Source organism: Passer montanus, unplaced genomic scaffold (genome assembly GCF_014805655.1).
Source record: "Passer montanus isolate IOZ18808 unplaced genomic scaffold, ASM1480565v1 scaffold60, whole genome shotgun sequence".
Lineage (NCBI taxonomy): Eukaryota > Metazoa > Chordata > Aves > Passeriformes > Passeridae > Passer > Passer montanus.
In genome coordinates, this window is record NW_024371038.1 from 2,391,765 (window position 1) to 2,417,017 (window position 25,253).

At 36.5% G+C, this 25,253-nt stretch overlaps 1 long non-coding RNA gene across 1 annotated transcript in view; it reads right to left on the reverse strand.

Annotated features, from left to right (window-relative positions):
• Nucleotides 1-25,253, reverse strand: part of LOC120510829 — a 183,707-nt gene that overhangs the window by 136,826 nt on the left and 21,628 nt on the right. Inside the window, exon 2 of the long non-coding RNA XR_005629604.1 lies at nt 12,747-13,007. This is a non-coding gene — a long non-coding RNA (uncharacterized LOC120510829). The remainder of the gene's footprint in view (nt 1-12,746; nt 13,008-25,253) is intronic.

Genomic DNA, 25,253 nt, shown 5'->3' on the forward strand with positions numbered 1-25,253 from the left:
AAATATATACTTTTGAGTAGCCAGCATTTTTTCACTAATAGTCCACACTCATTTTCTGAAATGTGTTTTTTCCTTTTCCCCTCCAAATCACCTTCTTGCCCATAGCAGGCTCTACAATGAATTTCCCTCCTCATACTTTCCCTCACTAAAACATCCTTTAAAATTATTTCTATAATTTTTTTCTTTATAACCCTGAACCATTTTTCCATGAGTGTCCTTACAAGAGCCTCTAACATGAGGCTGTAGCACATAAATGGAAACCAATCAGCATTCATATATTTTACATACACAGAGTATTCAAGCAATTTTTCAGTAATAATTTTCCAGTAAGACTTTACTGTTCAGTTTCTTTTGACTACCTTTACTTTGCATGGAAAATGGTTTCATGAAACTCAGCCCTATGTGCACATGTCTGGGTGCTGCCAGAACCCTCTCAGACTGGAGCATGCTAAACAAAACTTGAAGTAAATGGAAGCAGTTTTCCAGTCTCTCCAGGAGAATCGTTTGGGTGACAGAACCTTTCAGGTTAACTTCCCAACATTTCTAACAAGTATTTAACACTGATTTTGCTTACACAGGCAATGTCCTGTTAAAGACAGCAAAAGGAAGAGAATCAAAAGACTCTCTACACAGACTAAGCTTTGATTAATACTGGGTTGCTCTTCAGGGTTAGAAACTCAACAAACATGTGACTTTGAAACTAGAACTATTCCATGAAATTAAAACAGATGCATGCTATGCTAATAAGAGAAAAGAGATGTTACAAAAGATAACAGTGGGTTTTTCAAGGCCCGAAACATCCGTTTTAGTCAAGATATCAGAGGTTAATGTAACATAGTATGGGGGATAAATTCAATTTACTCCTAACATCAGTAGGAGCTTAAAATGTTACACAGAAATTTTTTTTTATGCTGAATATTACATTTGAGTTAGATAAATTACTCATAGTATGCAAACATAAACTGAGGCAGAGGAATTCATGTTCTTGGCTGAAACCACACAATATTAAGTAAAGCCTGCTTTAAAAAGACATAAAGTACTCCACTTAGAAATTATTGTTGATGAAAATCAAGCACCTAATTATAATCAAGTAGTAACAAGTTAAGCTGTCACGTGAGAGTAAAAATGAAAAACACAAGGAAACCTGCAGGCTTGTATTCTGGATGCAATATATATGGGCTTGGAGTGCTTTCCAAATTATAAACTCTCATTAAAGCATTATCTAAAATCAGGACATACATTTTACAGTATATTATTTGCCCAGGGCAGTCATTTTATCCTATGAAAACAGGATACATTCTTATGTAGATCCTGTCCTGTTGCCATGCTTTTTGTGACAGTGTGCTTCTCCTTCTCTGTCTCAACCTGACCTCTATTTCCTGTAAACCTGCTCAAGTGTTAACCACCAGTGGTGATCCTAATGGATGGTTTGGTAATGATGGCTGCATCCTGCTTAAAGTGGATTCAGGGGAGACATAACAACACAATAGCCAATGGCTAATTTGAGCAAGGCACACTCCGAACCACAGTGCTGGTCAATGCCCTACTCAAGCCAAATCTGGACAAAGCTAACATCTGTAGTCAGTATACAAAAATAACTACAACTCAGTCATCTGACTCCAAATACTTATGGGCAGCCCAGGGCCCATTGAGCTCTCCTGAATGGCAATGGGCTGCACATTAGGATGAGTCCCTGAACAGGAATCCTTATTGTATCAAATACTTGGTAAGTGAATTGGGAATAAGCACACTGAAACATTGAAACCTTATCTGAGACAGAGAAAAGGATGTGCATATATAATTCTTTAGACATAAATCATTCACCAAGTCTGGTACTCAATCTGTATCCAGCTGCATCTAAACTGCCTCCTGATGAGTTTAGAATGAAAGGGGAGTCCCTTCGGAACCTCATGACTCAACATGAGGGTCTCAGTCAGCTCTTTCTGGTCCTGTTCACAAGCAGTACATGTACATTGTCATGGATTTTTGTTAAAGCAGTCACATTTACCATAGAACTTTGTGAACACACTCCCTGATAGAAACAAAACGCATTGTTTCTTCTTTCTTGTGAGTGAAGTGCATGACTCTATCCATGATGATTTTCCACCAGTTTAAACAAAACTTCATAATGAAATCTCACGAATCTTTACAATTATTATACAACATTGATTCCTCAAACATCAGCTTTCACAATGGGCCCCACCCTGTATGGTGTTGAGTGCCCTCAGCTGCAATTTGATATTCACTTTTGCTTAAAAATTCATAAAGTTGATTAAATGTCACATTTAACTGATAAATGCTTCAGGACAAGTCATAATTTTATTTAGGGTAAATAACAGCAAAAGGTAAAAAGCAAAACAGAAATGAAAAGCAGTTTCCAACATACCAGGCACTAGCACTCCATTTCACTGCACTGATGGAAAATGGCCTAAGAAGTAAAAAGGAAGACAATGAGTCTTATAGTTGGAAGTTCCATCCTATGTAGTCATTTATTTCCTTCTGAGATTGCTCAACAGACAACAAAATCTCTTAAGTTGGTAAATATTAAGGGAAAGGAAGAATGTAATTTTTTTCTTTGACAACTGTATAATATCAAGGCATAAAGGGAACAGCTCACACTGATATTTTTCATGACAAGCTATATGAACAGTGAAGTCACATGTATTTAATGCAAAGTTAAAAAAATACCTAGGTTATTTAGGAGTGGCACAAAGGGTAGTTTCCCTCACTTCAAAAAGTGTGTTTGTACATACTGTGAACACAATTCATCCAAATGCATGACATCACTACATGTAAGAAAATTTAGCAGGAGTACTTCTGTGAACATTATATCAGCATTTTTTTTCCTGTTTTGGGCCAGAATGTGTCAGAATTGCTACAAACCAGACTAATTAACTCTTATTAGTGAAGACTGTTTACATTCTAATACAATGAATTCGAAAAGAAGTCTCAGAAAGCGTATCCTATAAAAATCCCATAGTACAGATTAATTAATTTTCAGGGCTAAAAGGCATCATTAGATGATTTTATTTGCCCTCTTACATAACACAAACTTTAAAATGTCACCTAGTTCTCCGCACACTAAGTCAAATGACAAAATACCACTGCCTGAATGCACATGTGCTCTACCTTCCTCAGAACTGTACTTCTACACTGTACAGAAAAATGTCTGCAACCAAAATGGGAAAATGAAAGGTTTTCATCTAAAACAGTAGCATTTCCCCCTCTTACAGCAAAACACCATTTGTTTGGTACAAGTAGCTATTCTGCAGCCAACACTAACTAGACCACTTATTATTGTAGCCTGTCCAATTTCTCATCCAAAAGTGCAGGTGGTATCCAACATGTACTGAGAGCCCAAGGATACAAGAATTAGAGCTGTAGTGACTAGCTCAATGATTCTTGCCATGCAGTATTTGGGGTTTGCTCCATTACAGAGAAATAGATTTACTGCAACTTGTGGACATTTATTCAAGCTTCAAGCAGCAGATAAGTCAGCCCAAGCAATGAGGCATTACAGTACTTATTTTACTAAAAGAATGATCTTTCTGTTATTGTTCATATGGGTTTACTGACAGGAGGAGACTAAAGAATGAAAAGCAGTGGCAGAAGAACAAAGATGACAAAAGGCCTAAGAGCAAACATTGCCTTATGTTAATTATGAGGCCATAAATATGAGAGGTTGTTTGGCTGAAAAACTTTTATTGGTTAGCAAAAAGAGGATTTTAAGATTTTTCTTTCTGTCTCCATCGTCATTTCAGCTCTAGTCTAACTTCAGAATTTCAAGACTAGCAAATTGAAGTAGACAGCCATGCCTCCTGCCAAACCAACTTTATACAGATGCCCAGCAAATACACAGGCTTTTATAATGACTGAGAAGTGGGAGGAATCAACAGTCAGAAAACAAGAGGTTGTGTACAGATTTCAGTACTAAAAGCTCTAGCTGACATATCTGCTAATCAAAGAGAAGGGTTTGAGACATGTTTTTCACAGCAACACACAAATGATCTACAGTGGAGTTCTCCATGTTGCATATATTCAAGTACCTGTTTTGTATTTAGTACTTGAAGTCAAGAGTGGACTGTTTTGAAATGCACCTTAATTATATTATAGCAAGTATGATTGATGAAGCTTATTTTAAAATCTATATTAGAGTGTGGGGGAGCTAACTATCAAATTATTATTATTTTTAAACTGTTAAAGAGAAAATGCTGATAAAAATCTATTACCAAAATACTTCTTCAGGAACAAAGAAGCTATTGAGGGCTGACATTAGATCAATTCAAGAACAGCAGTAATGGAAGGGAGTTTTAAGGTTTGTGCTTTAACTGCATTAAAGACTTGTGAAGAAACAAAAAATAATTAACTGGTTTTTCAAACTACAGCCATAACTCAACTCTTCTAGCACTTCTACCATACACAGTGTTGAAAGCTAACTTTCCCTTTTAGTATGACAGGTAGAATTGTCACTTAGGCCATCAAGCCATTAAACCAGTTTTTAAAATTATTTTGTAGATTCTGTAACATTCTAGAGAGTTTCCTGGTGCTTTTTCAATCAAGAAAATCTGACTAAAATTGCGCTATCTGACCTTCCGATTAATGGCCTTCCTATAGCCTGTCATGCTAACATGGAATCTGGGGAACAGTTAGGATTCATCTGGAAGCAATATAATTTCTGCCTTTGTCTTTTTTTTCTGGACACTAATGGCTTTAAGTCAGTCCTCTTCACTCAATGTATGACACATACAACCATTCTATTTCAGTTGTCCATTAACTTCAAGCACTATGACAAGAACAAAGCAACTTCTCAAAGGAATTCAGCTATATGTGTACTGAATTTCTACAAATCCTTCGCTTCTTAGGTGCTCTTTTCAAGTACCACTAATGTGTGCCTGAGTGCAACACTACCTATTATAATTAAAAGTGGCTACTTAAGCAGATGAAACAGATTCAACATTAGTGTTACTGTTCAGTTTCTCCACACATTTCTGATTTTTTTCCTAGAAGTTATTGACATTTTTATGCATGAACTGAGGAAAAAAAATTAACAACCAGAAACCTAGTTTGTGGTCTGAAGTCTAATGCCTGAGCATGGTACTTGATATTGCCTCCTGGAGACCATGAAAAGGACAGACTACAGAGAGAACTCCTAAGCAGAAAGGAACAGATACATTTCCACCAGTTCTTACAGAATCACCAATATAAATTACTAGGGGTTTATATCTAGATTCTATTCTGAAAAATGACACCTGTAATCCTACAAGATTTTAAAATATTTCTGCTCCTTAAATATTTATCACCAAGATGCAAATAAAACATCTGCAATATCCTGTGGAAATAACATGCATTGGATGGCTTTAAGAAACATATCTGACTGTATTAACATTTTACTTAGTTGTTCTAATCTGGCATCTGGTCAATATCTATATTAAGGCTACACCATACAGTTTTAAATAAATAAGAAATCTCCTATCTCTTTTTATTGGGACACTAATGAGATAAGAAGTCTCTATGTATCACTGAGAGGTTGGAGAAGCTCTAAACTTCTGTAAAAATACTTTTGTCAGAGCCTCGCTGACCAGACAACATAGTACAGTTCCATCTGAATGCAGATGACATTTATGTCTATGTGGCAAAGGTGTTTTATTCTGACGTGACTGTATTTGGTCTGATCAGATTCTGGTGACATTTAACAGTAATTTGCCTCATCCCTAGCCAAATTTTCCCAGGACCAGCCATGTCTGTGAAATGATACTTGCAGCTATGCTTTTCTGTATTCCTCAGTGACACAAAGTTCTATCCTAAGCCTCAGGCACTGTGAGAAGCCAATTTAATTTTGATTCTCTGCTACTTCTCTTTCTCTATCAGACAGCAAGCAATATTCAAAAGATGCCTTATTTCAGAAGAAGACTAAGCCTATATGTAGAAACCTTCCTGTTGTGCTAGGTTTTCTCCTTATTCTTTCTGAGCCCTCCATCAGAATCCTCCTTGCAGGGTTATATGCAGTGCAGCAGTATAAAGATAGCTTTGCCCCTCAATAAACACTCATCTCCTTCTAATGTGTGTCTTAGGATTTATGTCCTGAGTATTATCCTTACTTTCTCCATCTACTCAGATTTTAAGCAAACCCAGCCATCATTGGGACACAACTGAGTAAGAGATCAGATCAGTAGGTATCAACATCAGGAACCTGCTCTCTCTGATTCCAAGACTTCTCTGTTAATCTGAATCAAACAGATCAAAGAAAATTGCTGCATGCATTTCAGGCACTTAACCATACAAAGCCATCTACTGTGTCCAGCTGCAAAGAGCAAAGCTGGTGGTAGAAGTGGAGATAGGATAGTGGTGTCTGTGACAAAAAGACAGCTGAGGAAAAAAAAAAAACAACAAGCTGTCAGATGCCCATTGTACTGCCAGACAAATCAAAATGCTCAACTTCATATAGGCTGATACCTCAGGTGCTCTGAGATCAGAGGAATGGCAGGCAGAAGATTCTCCAAAATCTTCTATGCCAGTTACTTGTCATTATGAATATAATTTTGTAGGTGAATTGGAATTCACCTACAGATTCAGATATCCAAATAAAATATAGAAGTAAGTCTCTACAACCAGATGTAAAGCAATGTGGTTTTACCTTCTTCCTGAGGACAAAATTTTCCAGAATATGTTTGCCCTTGTAACACGACCTAATAACACAGGTTAACAACAAGAGATAAGTTTAAGCTCTCACAGCAAGGCATGGAAAGCAAAAAGGAATCAACATAGAGCTCTATAGGTGGCTGCAGAGTCCCCATGGATTCTTACTGCTCAACTTCCTATTTCACTCCTACTTCATAGCAGTGTAGTAAGAGCTATCATCACCTAAATCATTCTGATACCATTCTCCAAAAGTACTATCTGCCTCTCCCTCCGTTCCAAATGCATTCAGGCCATCTCTAGCAGTTTGCTGCTATCTGAGCAAGGTTTAGCTTATACTCCCCCATGTAACTGGAACAGTGTTTATTTTACACTGCTAAAGAAGACTGTACTGTAAAGATGATTGTCCATGTAACCACAACCAGCCCAATCACCTGGAAAAGGCCACGACTTGGCACTATTTATCCAGCTTGTTTTTGTTGTTGTCAAAAACCTTTAATTCATATTTTCAGCTAGAACCACATAACAAATAACGATGTAAGAATTTGAAAATGCACAAGATTTTCAAGTCACTGTTTCTTAAATGTGGAACAGAATCAATCCCCTATTGTCACATTTTTTTATCTTTACAGGGTGCGACTATATAGTGCACGAAAAGACTTTATTATATTCACAGACAATGCAGCTGTGTAATAATGTTAGCTTTGTCCTTCAGTGCAAAATCATTTTTTGCTGACATGTGTGTCTTAGGACCCATAACACTGAAACATCAGAAGACAGTGATTCATTTTTAAAATTTCATTTGAACATCTGCACTAAACAGAATTTACAAAGAAAGAGACATTATTCTGATCATACAACTTCACTGCCTTACATTCTCTACACTGCTTTGTGTGTCCTACAGTTCAGAGTCATCCACAAGGGATAATACTAAAGGCTAGTTCTTTTTCTGCATGCAGCTAGGCAATTTCCAATTACAATAAAAAACCTAAATTTCAAGGTAAAATTCCATTCTTAAGATTATATCCATGTTTAAATGCCTAAAAAAATCCAGACATTAAATATATGAGAAGGAATTGTTAAACAAAAACAAGCTCAAACCAGAAATCCCAAGAGTATGGGCATGTGCTGGGCTGGGATATTAAAAAAAAAAAAAGAGCTACAGAGCATTTTTTAAAGGAAAATGCCTCCATGTGATCCTTGGAAACTATATACCTGTGTATGTGTATGCCCATACAGACATACACACTATTAGGGCATCCTGCCCTCATCTGCTCTGGTGCAACTCTTTCTGATAACATAATCGAGGTCATCTAATGGAAGGAAATCACACTAGCAAAAATAAATTACTCAGGTTCAGATGATTTTGGAAAGCATGGGAGAAATAGAAAGGTGAATTACAGTGTAAAGACAGCAATCAGTTTTTACGTGAAAAATCAGATGATGGGGTTACCTGATGCATGAGTACTACCCAGCCACTCTGTAACTTTCAAAGAGGGCTGAAAGGCTGAATTAAAGGCTGAAGGAGAAGATATTTGCAGAGATAGTCACTGATACTAAATGCAGAAAGATGAAATAAGATCAGGAAATGCAAAAACAATATAAGAGACAAGCCTTAGAAAACATTTATATCAAGCTGATTACAAAATTAGCTTGGTGATATTACAGTTAGGCTTTGGCAAAAAATGGGCAATATAAGGTAAAACTAAATTTTTAATACATTTTTCTAGTCTACAACAAATTTAAAAAATCATGGGTATGGATTTCATCTACAATAATCAATATTAGACAGATGAATAATGAAACCCCTTGTTCTAGTAACATACAACATCTTATCATAAATGTTGCTAACAGTGTAGATTCTCATTAATAGTGGGACTCAAGAAAAGCTGAATGGATTAACTAGGTTGTCTATAAGGTAACTGTGACTAAACAAATAGCTGGCAACATTTCATTATGAGACAGGGTCTGCATAAATTAAAAAATTACAATTATGTCAGGAACTACATATAAATGAAGCTGATTGTAATACACCAGGAAGTTCATTGTTACTATTCACTATGAATCCACATACATAAAAACTTTGCTTACTCTTGTTTTGCTCCCAGCATGCAGTGTATATTAACCTGTCCAATTTCACATAGTAACCAATTGTGACTATTACAATCCATATAATTTATCAGATTTTAAAAAAAAGAAAAAAAGAAAAAAAAGAAATCCAAGCAACACCTTTCCATATGGTCAATTAGTAAAGTCATAAAATGCAGCAAATATATGATGCTGTATTGAACATCTGTGCTGGTTATCCTATGGGAATTTTTAATAAAGGACCAAACAGCATATTGATGTTAATTCTATGTTACCGGGACTTTAAATAAAAAACTAAAATAAATAGCATCCATTAAACTGATCATACTGTTGTAACTCAAATTGTGTTTATTATGCTAATGGAACATGAAATTAAGAAAAAGACCTTTATGCCAGTGGAATTAATTAATGAGCTTTATGAAGGCATTGGGATGTAATTTATTTCTAGATAAGTAAGTCTAATTTGCAGTTCCATGGGTCTCTGCAATGCTGATTGTAATAGTTATTCCTGCAGATGTGCTGCTCACAGCATGTCTTTCCATTAGAACTGAACACCTCATTATATAAACTGTACCTAATTAAACATAATACAGTGGTGACTTGTTAAACTGGCCTTTTTAAGTCAGCAGCTGCCTAAGCTAATAATACCATATACAAGATTTATATCATCTACCATATAATACTGATATTAAAATATACTGCCCAAGGGATTGACGACTAATTTACCAGTATGTAACAGGTATACTTCAGATTCTGCAATAGAGATTAAAGACTACTAGTCTATAAAAATCAAATGAATTAAAGTCAATTTGGAGTCCTAAATAACTATAAAAGTTTTTTAACAACTTTTCTCTTCTAACAGTTTATTAAAAAAAAAAAACATAATCAGAGAATAACACTTCTCCTATGTTCTTTTTCCATATGTGATGGGCCATTTTTCTTATGTGGTCTGAATTATTACAACATTTGAACACAATTAGGTATGTGCATACTGCCTTTGTTTCAGCCAGAATAAAAGGAAAAACTGCAAGACAGATACAGCTATTTCTTATATTTTGCATGTTTGATTATGTGACTATTCTGTACATGTCCTTTCCACCAAACTGCAGATAGATCTCATATTCAAAACATGACAGTCAGGCTCCATGAAGTCTATTTTGGTCAGGAAACAAGGAAGTCAGAAAATACACTGAGAATAGACTGAATTTCTCATGAGGTAACATACATTTGAAAGCTACAAAATAATATTTTGGATAAACCATGCCTAATCATGAAAACTTTCCATTCTGTATACCTCCTGTGGTTTAAGAATTGCTTTCTATTTCTCTCTTCTTCAGACGCTGAATCCACTGTCACCTTATGTTCTAATGTAGAGTAGCATTGCTTCTGTTCTACCCATTTTGCCAGCGTCTGAAGGAAGTGGATACATTTTGCTCACAGATATATCAGGGGAGCTACATAGCTACACCTATTCCCCAGAGAAGCCTGTGATTCTTCTTTCCTTTTATCTCAAGTATGCAAAACTGGCTCATTTTCCATTCTTACTCTACGCCACAACTGAGCAACCTGAAGACATGTCAGCAGTCCTGCATATTGCTGCCATCTCTCTCTCTGAATGAAAAAAATGAGGCTCAAATTCTAAACATCTTTGGACATAGGCCACTTCAAGCAACACCTTTAAAAACATGTATAAATTTAGTCACGGTCTTGAGTCCATTGATGTCCAGTATCAAGAATCAAGTACAAAGTTGAGAAATGTCAATGTGTTTTTTCGGTATGGAACTGAAACTTACTTTCAGTAAGTTTCTGACAATATTCATTCTCTTGAACAACCTTCAACATTTTCTTGCATGGAGAAGTTGGAAAAAACACAAAAAAAGTAAATGTAAACTCCACAAGTTTTGGAGGAAAATATTCAGAATTAGATCAGATTTGTTTTGAGTCACTTTCTCTGTCTTACTGAGCACATAACAAAAGATAGTGTTCTTCAATAAACTGGTGTTTTATTTTTGTTTTCAGTAAGCTGTGACAATCAAACCACAATCCTCTTTAAAGACTATTGCTCTGATGGCAAACTCTGTCACTCTCATACACCTCAATATCTGCAGTGTCATACTTTACTTTTAAGGTTTCATGGTAAAGACAGTTTGACATTCACTCCCCTCCTCTTGCCACAATATCTAAATAATTCCAGACTATAGTGTGAAATACATGAACCACTGAAAATTAAGGTGAAATTACAGTTTGTTCTAATGTTACAGATTCAGAGAAGAAAGATGTGTTCTGTCCTGAAGGCTGTGCATCAAGTAACAACACTATGTTCAATTTAACTCTATTGGCAGAATATGAAGAACAGGCTTCCAGACTGAAACAGCTCGTGCACAACCAGCTTATGCTACTAACAGAAAGCGGATTCTTGTGGTAGAGCTCAATACAGAAGAAACTCAGAAGAAGTTCAGAAGAAACTCAGCATTCCAAGATAAAGATTAAAACAGAGAACTTGCAGTTAGAAGCAAAGACTTTATGAGAAATAATTTCATTGTTTTCCATAGTCACTCTGTTTCAATTATGTCGTTACCAAGGCTGCATTTTAATTTCCTGGAAACTACCATTTGCTTCATGCTTTCAAGAGAGTTTTCAAACTATTTAATTCTTGTACTTAATTCTTTTTTCAGATTTTTATTGCAAAATCTTTCATTATAAATAATCACTGTACTAAAACAACTTCCTTTATTTTAACAGATACTGTTACAATTCAAAACCAGAGTCTAATTTTTTCTTAAAAGTCCCATTTAAATTGCTTCACTATCTCTCAGTAATCAAATATGAAATGTAACAGAACAGCAACATAATTTGCTGAGGGTAAAATTTAGCAGAATCAATCAACAATGAGAAGAAAATAGGAGGTCATGAGCACCCTGGGTCCATTATAATTATTATTTTTAATTAAAGTATTCCAGATACACATTAATTTTCATTGCTCACTACTTTTATTGTTTGACTTGCCTTCAAATGAGAACTGTGAGCACTTTGAAAAATGGGTTGAAAGACTCTCTTGTTTCACAACAGACTGGGTAGTTACTTCTCCATTTGCTGCCAAAATGCATTTTAGTAATGTATCATAGCTAAACTCCTCCATGACTCACCACAGATGCCTTCTGTCTTTTAAAGCAATCTAAAACAAGGAAAACATTTTCTCCATATCCCATCAGTGAAAATACAGAAATATCACCAAAGGTTTAAAGACATCTAACTGCATTTTCTAAACTGTTGTAATTTAAAATTAAGAACCTTTTTTAGTGTCTCCAAAGAGAAAAGAAAAATCCTGTCATTGTGCTCCTGAACAATATGACATCTTTAAAAATATTAAAGACAAACAAAAGTATGATAAAACAAAATACTGACCCCTTTAATGAGTTCAATAGAAGATTAACACAATTAAAATTCCAACTATTTTATAGAAGAATTTTACAGTTTCTTATCCTGGTTCTGGGGAAAAAATAATTCTAAATGCAACAAGAAGGGGGGATTCACAAGCCTACTTATGTGACTGAGTTTTCAATTTACAGTTTCAGGAAATAAATGAAATTGAGACAAATATCCTGATAATTTGATGCTTATGTGAGCTCAGCCTCTAAAACCTTTCTTAAAAAGTGACTCTCAACTGGTCTGATCTCACAGGTGCCTAGGAATACTGGCTTGAGAGTTATACTACCTATTTAACTTCTGACTTTTACAGTTAAGCAGTTATTCTGGAAGCATAAAAAAGATCTCAGACTGTCACTTGTAGCTGGTTTTCAACCTCCTTGAGAGCTGCAGAAAGGCAAACAATTGGGATCAACTGAATTCTCTCAGAAACATTCTTCCCCAGAGGGAACTAAAAATATGCAATAATATGGTCAGCAGGGAAAAAATTATTCTGCAATAAACGCCTGACAAAAAAACCCAGTTATTTTGGCCTATTACTGCTACCATAAAGCCAAAAGAAGCTGTTGGATGAACGAAAACATGAAATTACTCACATTTTTCCTCTCAAACCAAATGCAGAGGGTTATTGTCCATTGCATTGCCGAAGACTTGATTCACAGATACTTTAAAACTTTAGTCTTTTTTTCTGAAGTTCTTCAAAACATAAAAAAGACTTTTAAAAAAACTTTAACACACCATTGACTGAAAAATCAGTCTTACTTGGTGAACTGGGACAATTGCAGGAAACATAAACCGCATCTTCTTCCAAATAACTCCACAACAAAGCAAAAACTCCAAATTCACACTCAAGACAACTGAAAAACAGGAGAAAAGTGACAAGCATTAATGCTTTGCACTATCACTTCTCCAACAAGACAATCATTTCTGGAAACTGAAAAATTACTTGGAAGACAAAGAGAATGTATATGCATGTTACTTAGTATTCTTTTTACAGCAGAACTCGGATACCATGACACTGAGAGGTCACGCACACACCCTGACAGAACAGAACTGACAGGTTTGTTAATTGGTGACAAAGTTACAGCACTAATATCTTTTCAATTATAACAATATTTTCACAATTTGAGAGGTCAGTCTTCATTCCCCACGTGCATACCATAAAGAACACTAATGAAATGCTGTGTGTAGAATTCAGACAGTTGTTTCTGTTCCCATCAAGGACAGAAATTTCCACTGACTTCAGTGTAAACAGAATCAGGCCCTTCATGTGCGTATTAAATAAAGCAGACACTTCTGTCTCAATCTTCTCTCAATACATGCTTTTGATGCCACAAAGGAGATAAGATGATCTGATAAAAGTAATAGATGAAAGTATATTATTATCTATACTATCTCCATTATAAGATATAAAATACTCTGTAGTGTCTGTGTGTATTACCATAAGCTACAGTGAAAGTTGACCTGTTTTCCAGAGGACAGATTTTTAAATGTGATGCTGAAGCAATTTTTGATGACATACTTTTCTACAACATTTCTCATGCCACTGAAGATTAGATATGTCTGCAAAACAGAATATAAATACCGCACCAGAATTTTATCTTATCCCTTAGCCACTAGCTATGAAATAAACATTCCAATATTGGTTTCCATATAAATATGAATCAGTGGAACTTCCTTGGAATTTTTTAAAAGACAGACATTGTTACTGTCATGTCACTAACAACAAGAATTACTATTTTTTAATTGCAAGTTCTCTTTCCTCCCTCTCGGGAGGCTCCAACATAGAATCCCTCTACAATATTCTTTAAAAGCACTGGCATTCTGAGTTAGATTTCTTCAGCTTTGGAAGCAGATTCTCACAGCACCAGGGGAAAAACAGTAAAAAATCCACAACTGAAAGCACAGCTTCCCCAGTGACGGAATACCCCCATTTGGTAGGCCACAAATCTGTAGGGAGAGACAAAAAGGTGGGGTTTGCACACCAGCTGGCCTTTGTGGAGAAGAGATGCGAGCTATTCTCATTCAGATGGTGCCTCAGGAGACTCACAGGCTAAGCCAGTACAATCAGGTGACATTGTTTTCAAGACACAGAACACCAGTGAATGACAATTTAATACATTAGGAGGTGCACTGGAGTAGTACTACAAGACCGTAGTAGGCATGTGTGATGTGCTCTGGAGACTTTAAACTCCATAAGGAACAGCTTATACAAGGTGGGAAAGAAAGGAATGTTATTGACTTTACAAAGAGGGAATCAAGTCAGAAAGGATTTTGGCAGAAAGCTACTGAATGATTAGCATGTGAAGGAATCCCAGGCACAGTGGATCCCAAAATAACACTACTGCTTGCCAAACACCTCCTAGTCTCTGTCCTGCATCAATTACTGAAATACAGACATCATAATACTGAACAGTGCTCAAAATTATTTTTTCTGAAACTAAGGCCATCACACATTTAACACAAAACCTACAGGGAAGACATGTAGTGGAACAAGGTAAGGGGGAAAAACCCATAAAGATGCTTTTGATTCTTCCTCTCTGCATAAAGAGCCAGATTCTCAGCTAATGCATAGCCCATTTTTCCATTCATACCTATTGAGCTCTGACATTCTGTACAACTGGTATGTTTAACAGCAGGTTAAGAATAAACTTGTAAACCCAGCTTTAGTACTTTCCAGACCCACTGAAGCTCATAACGTGGTGAAAGGTCACAGAGCTGCTCACATTTCTACCCTTTGCCCAACAATACCACAACTTCAGCCACCCACAAGGTGAAAACATGCCTCAGACACCAAGTTGTCAAGCATGTTTGGGTCTTTATAAAAGAGAAAAAAGCTCAGTTAAATCTAAAAGCACACACACAGATTCTGACCTCTGGTGAGCAAAAAGAATGTGTATTTGTGCCGCTTTTAGCTTTTATTGGTTTCCCACCAAATCTCTTAATACTTCTTCTGACTTAGTCCAAATTTTCAACTTTTAAATAACTACATTTGCAGCTCTGCTAATTTTGCTGCTCTGGGAACACAGTGAAATCTGGCTGCCACAACTGTGGCTCTTTTGTGTTCAAAACTGCATCACTTATGTATTTAAAAATACATATGATATTTATAAAGCCTACTCAAAACATTACTAAATTGTCCCATTTTCATGTTTTCATGACAATTTATATGTTTTCCATATGGGCAAGTGCTGACAATATGATACAAGCTTAATGGAACAAACTGTGGTTCTTCTTTATTGTCTTGGCATCAAAAATCTGCACTTGCATAAAAATAACTCTCTCCTCTAGTTTAAAGGGATGACTTTTCATTAGTGCAATTTTAAGGGCATTTCTCTCTCTCTCATTGTACTTAAAAATGTATCAGAAATTTTCACTGCTTACCTTACCATTGTATTGCCACTGTATTTGGGAACATTACAAATCTATTGTAAAAAGCAGCTGACATCCAGAGTGCTGAATTATTCAGATGCATTTTCTATAACTTAGTGTGAGCTCCACAAAAGACTCAGGTTTGGAAGGGGAGGAAAACATGCCTCACTCTTTTCATCCACAGGGAGACAGATACTTCCGCATCACTCCTCTACTTCTGCTTTCTCCCTCCAACTTTCCAAAACCAGGAAGCGCTAATGCCTGCAAGCATTAGGAGAAGCCTGTGTGCTAAAAGTCTAAGGCTGGAAAAGCTGACAGCAAATGATTTCCTTAAAAGTTCTCAAAGACTCCAATATGGCACTGAAAAGGACTAATATTCCTATACTCCAACAGCATATGTACTTCAGCCATCTCCATCCAGTCTCTACTGCCTCCCTCACCCTACCTCACCACAAAGCTGTCCTTGCCTTCTACTTTTCTCCTCTTCCAATTGTTGCAGTCCTAATGTAGAGAAAGCTTTCCCTGACCTGAAGCTCCTCAGTAGACAGTCAGACCAGCTAACCTTCACTTCATTTAATCCAGCTCCTACACAAACTTCACAACATGACAGACATGTCAAATGAGCCATCCACCAGGCTTCAGACAGCAGTTTCTAGGGCATAAGAGACACAGCTGATGGAAGAGATTGTTGGAGGAAGTCAGGAAGACAGGAAGCCATAGGTAATATCACAAGTGTCCTGCTGAAAACTGACAGCTTAATGGGTATGATAGTGCTGGTTATTTTATGCATCTCAAGTCTAGGCCTTGAATAATACTACTTACTACTGAGAAGCTAAAGTGGAAAATAGATTTTGCCAGAGTTAATAACAAAGGCTAATGCTATAGAAGTTGTGGGTAACAGGCACCACCTCAGTCAGTCTAAAACATTTTACTTTCTAAGAACTGAAAGTTGATGAAAGTTGCTATACTAATGGAACAAGACCAAGTTAATTCACCCACAGATAAAGCAGCTGGTATCATACACAAACCTTCTCCTAGGCAGCCTCTCTCTGGGATAGACATCGGGCAATCTGTTTAAGAAGCAGGCTTAAAAGATAGCTGACTCAGACAGAGTCCCTGAATGAGCTTCCTGTAAACCAGCTAGAGATACTCAGCCACCAACTGGTGCCTTTTCCTTCAAGGAGAACGCAGCACTTCCACCAACTGTTCTCTTTTGAGGTGATTCACCTTGGTGACACTACTGTCCCTAGACATGCATACACTTCCATTTGTAACTCTCATGCCTGATGGGAGAAAATCTGCTGTGCTAAAACACTGGAACAGTTCATGGATTGTTACTTCCTTTTTTTAGCAAGACTTTTTTTTATCACGTGTGTGGGAAATGCACTTCAGGACAGTTTTACTGCATTCTGTACACATCCTCCTATGCTCACAGCAAACTGACACTTTGTATTGGTTTGGGCTGAAGTAGTTATTTTTCTTCACGGTAGCTTGTATGGGGCTGTGTTTTGGATTTGTGCTGAAAACAGCATTAATAATTCAGAGATGGTTTAGTTACTGCTGAGTAGGGCTGACACAGCCTCGAGGCCTTTTCCGCTTCTCATCCCATCCCACCAGTGAGTAGACCAGAGGTGCACAAGAAGCTGGGATGGGACACAGCCAGGACAGGTGACTCCAAATGATTGTAGGGATATTCTACATCATATAGCATTGTGATCAGCGTGGAAATCTGGGGGAAGAAGAAAGAAGGGGGACATGTTTGGAGTTATGGTTTTTTGTCTTCCCAAGTGACCACTTTGCCTGATGGAGACCTCCTTCCCTGAAGATGGCTGAATACCTCCCTGCCTGTGGGAATTGGTGAACAAATTCTTCGTTTTGCTTTGTTTGTATCCACAGCTTTTGTTTTACTTATTAAACTGTCTTTATGTCAACCCACAAGTTTTCTGACAATTACTTTTCTGATTTCCTCCCCTGTCCTGCTGGTGGGGGAGTGGGCAAGCAGCTGTGTGGGTGTGGGTGTTAAACCACAACACACCCACATGAACAGCAACGTAGCTTCAGCAGAAGTCTCCGTTGTTGACATTCTCCAGCTCATTTTGTCCTCTTTAATCTGACTCATGTTTTTTTCACCCACCCTTCATTACATTTCCTTTAAATGCAATCTAAGAAAGTTCAAGCAATAATTTATTTTTCTTTAGCAGATATTTTAAGGGTAGATCTCTCAACAGCATTTGTAAGATGAACATTAATAGCAAACAAAACAAGCTTCTGAGGAACAGAATCTAATAATGACTTCTCTTGGTTTACTTCTAGATTGTTTTCCTATTAGGCACAGTATACATATATAGTTTAATTAGGATAAATTCTCTGCTTGCTTATGATCTCATCCTTTGCAAAACTACCACACCAGCAGTGTTGAATAGGCTATAAATCACTCGGATGTTCATGCTCAGTGTTGAATTTCTCTCACCAATTAAACAGGGGTTTGGATCCAAAAGTTCACAAGATGAAAATTTTGGCACAGAGGTGAATATTTGCTATTAAGATGCACTACAGAGAGAAGTGAGCAATATAATGCAGGGGTTCATTTTCCATCTAAGCAGAGTCTTGATTAAATACCTGTCTGTTCCTATGTGTCAATAGTTTGTATTTCAGCCAACTGATTGTTCAGTTACAGAGAGAAAGTTTGCAGACAAGAAACTGAGTTTATTCTGTGCAATATAATAGAAATACTAAAATTAGGTGAACTTCCAGGAAGGTGTACAATGGAATGCAATAACCACCTATAGCCTTAAGTGTTAATAAAAATGCTTATTTCAAAGAGCAGGTTGTCATCAGTCAATGGATGATTTTTCTCACGTAGCATCAAAACCTACTATGTTCCATTTGGAGTTTTCACTTTTGTTCTCCATTGTTCAGATGACTTAATAGTCACAGTTAATAATCAAATAATAATTTTTAAAATTGTATTAAATGGTACACATTAAAGACCATTGACACTTTCCTAAATAATTTTGTTCTTGGATGGATAAACAGTATTTTTTCTTTATAAGGAAATTGAAAAGTAGAAGAAATCTGTTCTGAGAAAATGAAAATATATATTTTTGCTGTTTATCCAGGCTGAATTAATAATGCTAGTACTCTCAGGGTAACCTGACCTATTCCAGTGAATGTAATTCCTTGCTTTTCAACAAACATTTGAAAATTAGTTTTTCCACTTTATTAATCATATATTAAGTCTATTTCACTTACATCACAAGCTTCAAAGGTTCTTTTTCTTCTAGCCCATATCTGCATTTCACCCTTACAACTTGCTTTGCAGTTAAAACATCCATGCCAAAAGGTACTGTGCCATTTGTACATTTTATAAAATAGAACCACAGCACACACATTTAAAAAAACACTTAAAATACATATTTTTCAGGAATTATTATTATAGGTGGTGGTCACATTACCTTAGTACTTGCCAGAAATTGTAAAGTGTTTTCAAGTGGACTGAAGGGCTTGACCAGTCCTGGCAATGGAAAATAGGCCAGAAGACAATGTCAGGTGTTAAAAAATTTCCTTACAGAAAGACTCTGAGTCAAAGTCACATTCACTGCATGATTTGGAATTTAAACCATTCCTTTCTGACTCTGCCTTCTTTCAGCAGATGTATTTGAGGTGTACAAACATTGAAAGTCTAGACTATTTTTTACATAAATTTGATTTTTCTACCTTAATTATTGTTGATATTGTACATCATTTAGATGTGATTATGTTATATTTAAGTATTCCTAAATGAACTCACATTAATCTAGTTACCTAAATTAGAGTAGAAAAATTATTTTAATGTGACATCCTGTTAATTTGTTCCTTGGGTACTTTAGCTTTGCATCCCTGGGGCAATACAACCATATCCCATCTAATGCAAGAGTTTCAAAGCCCCAATACAGTACACAAACTTGCCAAACATGATCAGAACCACAGGCTGCTTAGTCTCATCCTATCTCCTGCAGGGAAGATGCTCCACGGAAAGGTGTAAGAAATCCACAAGTAAGCAACAAAAAAATATAATTTGCAATGTGGTCATTCAACACAAACAATTGAAATGGTGATTTTAAGCACAGCTACCATAAGAACAGAGATTTTTAAAAACTAATTATAAGTAATCATTTTAGAGAACACAGGGGTGTTTCTATTATGTAAATTTCCATTCCAGTGACACTTTGATACAACTGTGATATTCCATCATGGGCTACAAATACAATTATTTCTCAGGACACAGAAACGGACAAGAGAGCAAAATGTGCATTTATTCTATATAGTGCTGTTTAAAAAGTGCTTCCAAGCGGCCCAGAAATTTTTATTCAGGGGAAATGCTTTTGCTTATGCTTGCTGAAATCAGCAGTAAAACTAATTGTACTGTCTTTGGTTTAGAAGGGCAGAATGGAAAGCAAAATTCAGCCACTGTGAACCTAAGGACACACTTTATACAGCTTGTGAACCACACAGAGGCTAATGATTTTAATCAACAATAGAATTAGAGTAATCCAAAGATCTATATACAGACAGAGCCCTGGTAATATCACAGCTGCAGGAGCCCCACTTCTCTCACTCCATCTGGAGAATAATATTTCACTGGGGCTGAAAGGCCTGATTTTTGTTCTTATCTCTAGTCAAGACATCAATCCCCATGAAAACTGAGAAGAAAGACCCTGATTCCCCCTTGGTGAAAACTTTTTGAACAGCCCTTTTCCACATCTTCCAAGACAAGGCCCTGCATAAAGGAAGCTACTTGTTGAAGAAGGTTTGAAATGAGCTTCCACAAAAAGCATAGGTCTTTTCCAATAAAACCTGCAAATTTTACAGGAAAGGGGAAGGTCTCCTTGAAGCACATGAAACCAAGCCTTCTAGCAGTGATAAGGCTAACTCCGTGTAATGGAACTCTGTTTTTTAATATTTTTTCTTGACATAGTAAAAGATTTTCAATTTTGAGATTTTCCAGGAAACTATATTTGGAATGCCACATGGCAGACCAGAAATTCCAAATCTTTTTAGCTGTACAGCTTTTTTGTATAGTTTACAGTACAGTCTAATTACATAATCACTTACTTGTCAATATCACACTTTTTCTCCCTCAAAGTCAGAGATAGATTATAATACTATATAATATTTTTCATATTTACCAACAAACTTTTCTGTGATTAAATCCTCACACTTCCCCAGTAAATATTTTTTTTAGTCAGCAGCCATATACCATAGACTTTTTTCAAGCAGCAGCAATGCTGCCTTAAGTTCCGTTTTGAGATGAGATTTTACTTTGAAGCTAACTTAGTTGCATGCACAGGTATCCTAAAAATACAAGTCACATCTAACAATGTTCTTAAGCTGGTTGATAAATCTGACAAATAGTCAGATTATACAACAACAGTGGCCAGCCCATAATTAATAAAAACAGTGAATAAACAGCTGAAAAAAAATTTGTAGAATGTTTTCTCACATCTTGGAAAATTAAAAATACATCCAGAACACAGCTCTGTTCTGTCCTTGACAGTTAATTAAATATAGCTATCCAGATCATCTGCCAAGCTTGAAATTTGGATAATCATACCTGTAATGTAGAACAAACCTGCAAAGCAGCTGTGACTTACAGAATTATTCACTAAAAAATACTCAGATGTTGGTGGATCAGCATATCCATACTTTGCCCCAGACCATGAGAACAGAATGGTGCCTGTGGTTAGAGACTGCAGTAGTAGATAATAGATTTGCCAGATTTTCTGGCATATAAAAAATGCTCAACAGCACAAAATGCAGAATTATCTGAAGTCATACAATAATGGTACTTTAAAAATAGTAGCTGACAATGTAGTCAAGAGTTGTTTCTTAGAGGGATTAAGTGTGACATTTCTTACCTTTTGAATACTTAACCTTACTGTTGCCTCATGCATTTACCATCAGGGCTGTTGAAAGAGTGTGCAAAAAAATGAAGTAGAAAAGAGCAGCACTGAAAACAATACTGCTTATTAAGAAATTATCAAAGAAAACTGTAAAATCTTGATCATAAGAAATGTATTATTTTGAAATCTCCAGAAAATAAACTCAGAATATAAAATAAATATAGTCCTGTCATGAGCAGGGAATTGTTTTCACTGTAGGTGTGTAAATATGAACAAACAAGAGCTCTTCCACTTCAGTAAAGGATAATTTAAGGAAGGTGATCTTTCCTCCCCCTTTCATCTTTCTTGTAGAAACAAATTATTTCCTTCTACAGTATCTTGCCTTACCCTTCTCTGAGAAGTTGGGAGCTTGAGCTTCCAGCCAAGCTAGATCATCTGCTAATAACTATACTCCCTAGCACAGCCAAAACTGACACAAATGTCTCTTGTAAAAACATTCACTTTTCTGTTTTAAAAGGCATATTAATACATGCACAGTATTTCTGTGGATCAGACACAGAATATACTCACTAGTTGAAATTGGTTTTATGGCTCTTTTCCTCTCCCAAAAACTTACTGCTTTGGCTGAATTTTGCTTCTGGAGCCATCCCATTTCTACCTGATAGAGATTCAAAAAAGCCAAATCTCTTGGGAAAATGTACCAGGCAACAGCAGGGACATGCTCACCGAGATCAGATTCAGTTGTGAAAGGGAGAAAGAAATTTTAAGGTTTTTCTGAAAATGTTGTTTTGACATATGGTCTTCCTTTGTACATAAGACAAGTAACTTTGAGAAACTCTTTCACTGTACCACATATAGGACCCTGTAGGGCTTTTCCAGATGAAAGGAAAAGATAGCAGTGTGATCTGCACAGGTGTCCACAGGAGTCTAATCAGAGAACACTGGGACTGCAGAAGGCAGGCACCAAAGTAGAGAACCATTACTGCAAATGATGACAAATGGATGGAAACAGCTTGGTTTAATGGTCAGACCTTAAAGTGAACTCGTAAGATCTATATGCAATAAAAGTCTTTAATGCTTTTGCACTGAAGAAATTGATAAGAGGATCAGTGATATACAAGGGAATATGGAGTACCATAGCGCTATTATAGTACAGTTATTTCTAACAGGAACACTATCTTAATGACTTCTTTGTAGATATTTTATAATGTAATCAATTGTTGGAACACACGTGTGTGTGACGCCTACAATGTCATCCCTAAACCCAGGTTCAATCGGACATGTAGGCTGCAAAGACTGATGGAGTTTTGACCTCTGTCACCTCTACAAGGCTTTCTGTGACTCCGAGCACCTTAGTGTTTTTATAAATCTGGTCTATGTCTACAGGAAGAGAGGGACGGATTTCTACATGGAACAATGCAGCTACGTATGAACTGCAACTGCAATTTCTTGTAAAAACATTTATTTAATCTCTTTCTAAATAACTGTAGTTCTGAAGTGCAGAATCATAGAACCTTAGTTGGAAAAGAGCTCTAAGATCATTGTGTCCAACTGCTAACCCAAAACCACCATGTTCACCACTAAACCATACCCCCAAAACATCTGATAAGTTAAGACTAACAAAATTTTCTTTATCATTTCCAGAGAAAGTTGGTTCCTGTTTCCAAATGGCTATTTACTGAAAAACACATTCAAAAAACTGAAGCAAATCTTTGGAACATGGGTATCCTTAAAGCAGTAAAACTTAATCTCCCAGACCTGTAAAAATAAATGTGTTGCATTAATAAATATTTTCAATTGTGTGCCATGCAAAGAGTCTGTTAGCAGGCCTTGACCCTTTACACCAAGAAAAACAACAGGAAATTCTAGGAAAACAGAACATACCAGTGCTGGACACACAGTGGGAGGTGCTCACAAGTCCAGTGAAGATTGTAAAAGGTGTCTAACGGAAATTGTTCAATTTATTACTTCTTATTTAAAAAGCAATATATACCTTTGCTTTATATTTCCTAGTGCCTGGGAAGCACAGATTTTACATACAGATAAAGCAGAAGACTGAATGTTCCTCAGCTGGCTGAACTTACCTACTCCCTTCACTGAAAACCAAAAGCGCAGAATTTGACCCCTCCTGAATCTGCAATTAATCTTAGTAAAAACTCTTTTCATACCTGAGACATCACTGGATAGAATGTTTGCATAATAGTTCTGAAGTGCTAGTACTATGGGTGGATATTTTATTCATTTTTACATAAACATAAGCATATATGAGACAGAGCTTGGTTTGAAGATCCCCTATCTAATGATATTTCTAATGATATAAGTTTAATCATACACAGTAAAATAGTGAGTTTTTTCCAATGAGGAGAGAGGTAAAAGAATCAAAGTTTCATAAATTACCAGTGGCATGAAATGGCCAGCTTAAGACATCATAAGGATGCTTGGTCACCTTTGAAAACCTAAAGCAGGCACCCAAAATTACTCTCCACTCTTGAAAAAATGGCCTGCTCTCTGAAATAGCAAAAATATAGAGCATATGGCCGTCAAACCACAAGCATAACACAGAGAAAAATAACTAAGATACTATGGTGTCTAACCATGGTAGAGAAGGAAAACAGCATGCTGCTATTCAAAAGCATTGACTTGTTTGCCCTACATGCTTCAACGGGGACAGGCACAAGCTGCCTTTTCTCATGAAAGAAGGCTGCACTACCCACCATCAACGCAGAATGCAAGAGCTGTCTTTGGGCATTCAGAGCACAAAAACCCTTGTTACCGCTCCTCTATACATAGCTTCTTGCAATGAAGTTAAAATGTGACTTTTTATACAAGCTGTGTTACAAGATAATTTCTCCTAAAAAAATAAACTCATGAAAAATGCTCTTTAAAAAAATGCCTGATCTATGTTTTCAGCCCACATAGATATTAAACCTAGTTTCCTAGACCCTGAAAAGCTAATTATGCATTCAATTAGAGTTTCTTAATAAAGATTAAAACTCTAAAGTCTATTACAGGCCCATATTTAATTCAACTGCCATTTTATCCATGCCATGAAAGTGTGAGTGGTAACAATGAATATAAATTATAATACATGCCATAGAGTGAATGCTATTTGTCCAAGTACGTTACTATAAAGAATTAAATTTTGCTATCGGTTCCATAATCTAGTTAAAATTGGTATTCTTTATTTGGTCTTTCAATGTAGTCCAATTTCCTACTTTGAAAAACAAATTCTAGGGAATAAAGAAAAGAGATTAATTTATCATTAAGACTCTGCTTAATTGAAGTCAATTCCGAACAAACTTGAATTCAATTTCTACTCATTAAATTGAATGTGCTCTGCGTTTCTCTCTGCATTGCTTTGAGCAAGCAGCTGAGAACAAGGGACTAACATCAAAATTATTAAATTGAGGAGATTTTATTTGGTCTTCACATGCCAGAGCTGCTTTGATGAGGAGCTGTTTTGGCACTGAAAGGAAACGAGAGCAGCTGGAGGAAAAATCAAATGAAACTAAGCCTCGGAAAATTGAAGAAAACGCAAGCTTAATAATATTTAATAATTAAATTTCCACAAACAATAGCGGCAAATGAAGTAATCTGCAAAGTCTGTGAACTCATTTGCATAATTGATGCCGGTCCCCTGTAAATGAATAATGAAGATAATAAAAGATGTTTCTAAAAATGGGCACAATAACAGCAAATTTCATCAAGCCGCGCGCTCTGATTAATCTGCTCTTGCAAATCAGCAGTGAGGGGGGACGCGTGATTACCCGCGCGGCGGCCGGCAGCAGGCGGCAGCCTGGCCCGGCCCTGCACCTGGCCCCGGCCCCGGCGCTGCCCCGCCGCCCGCTC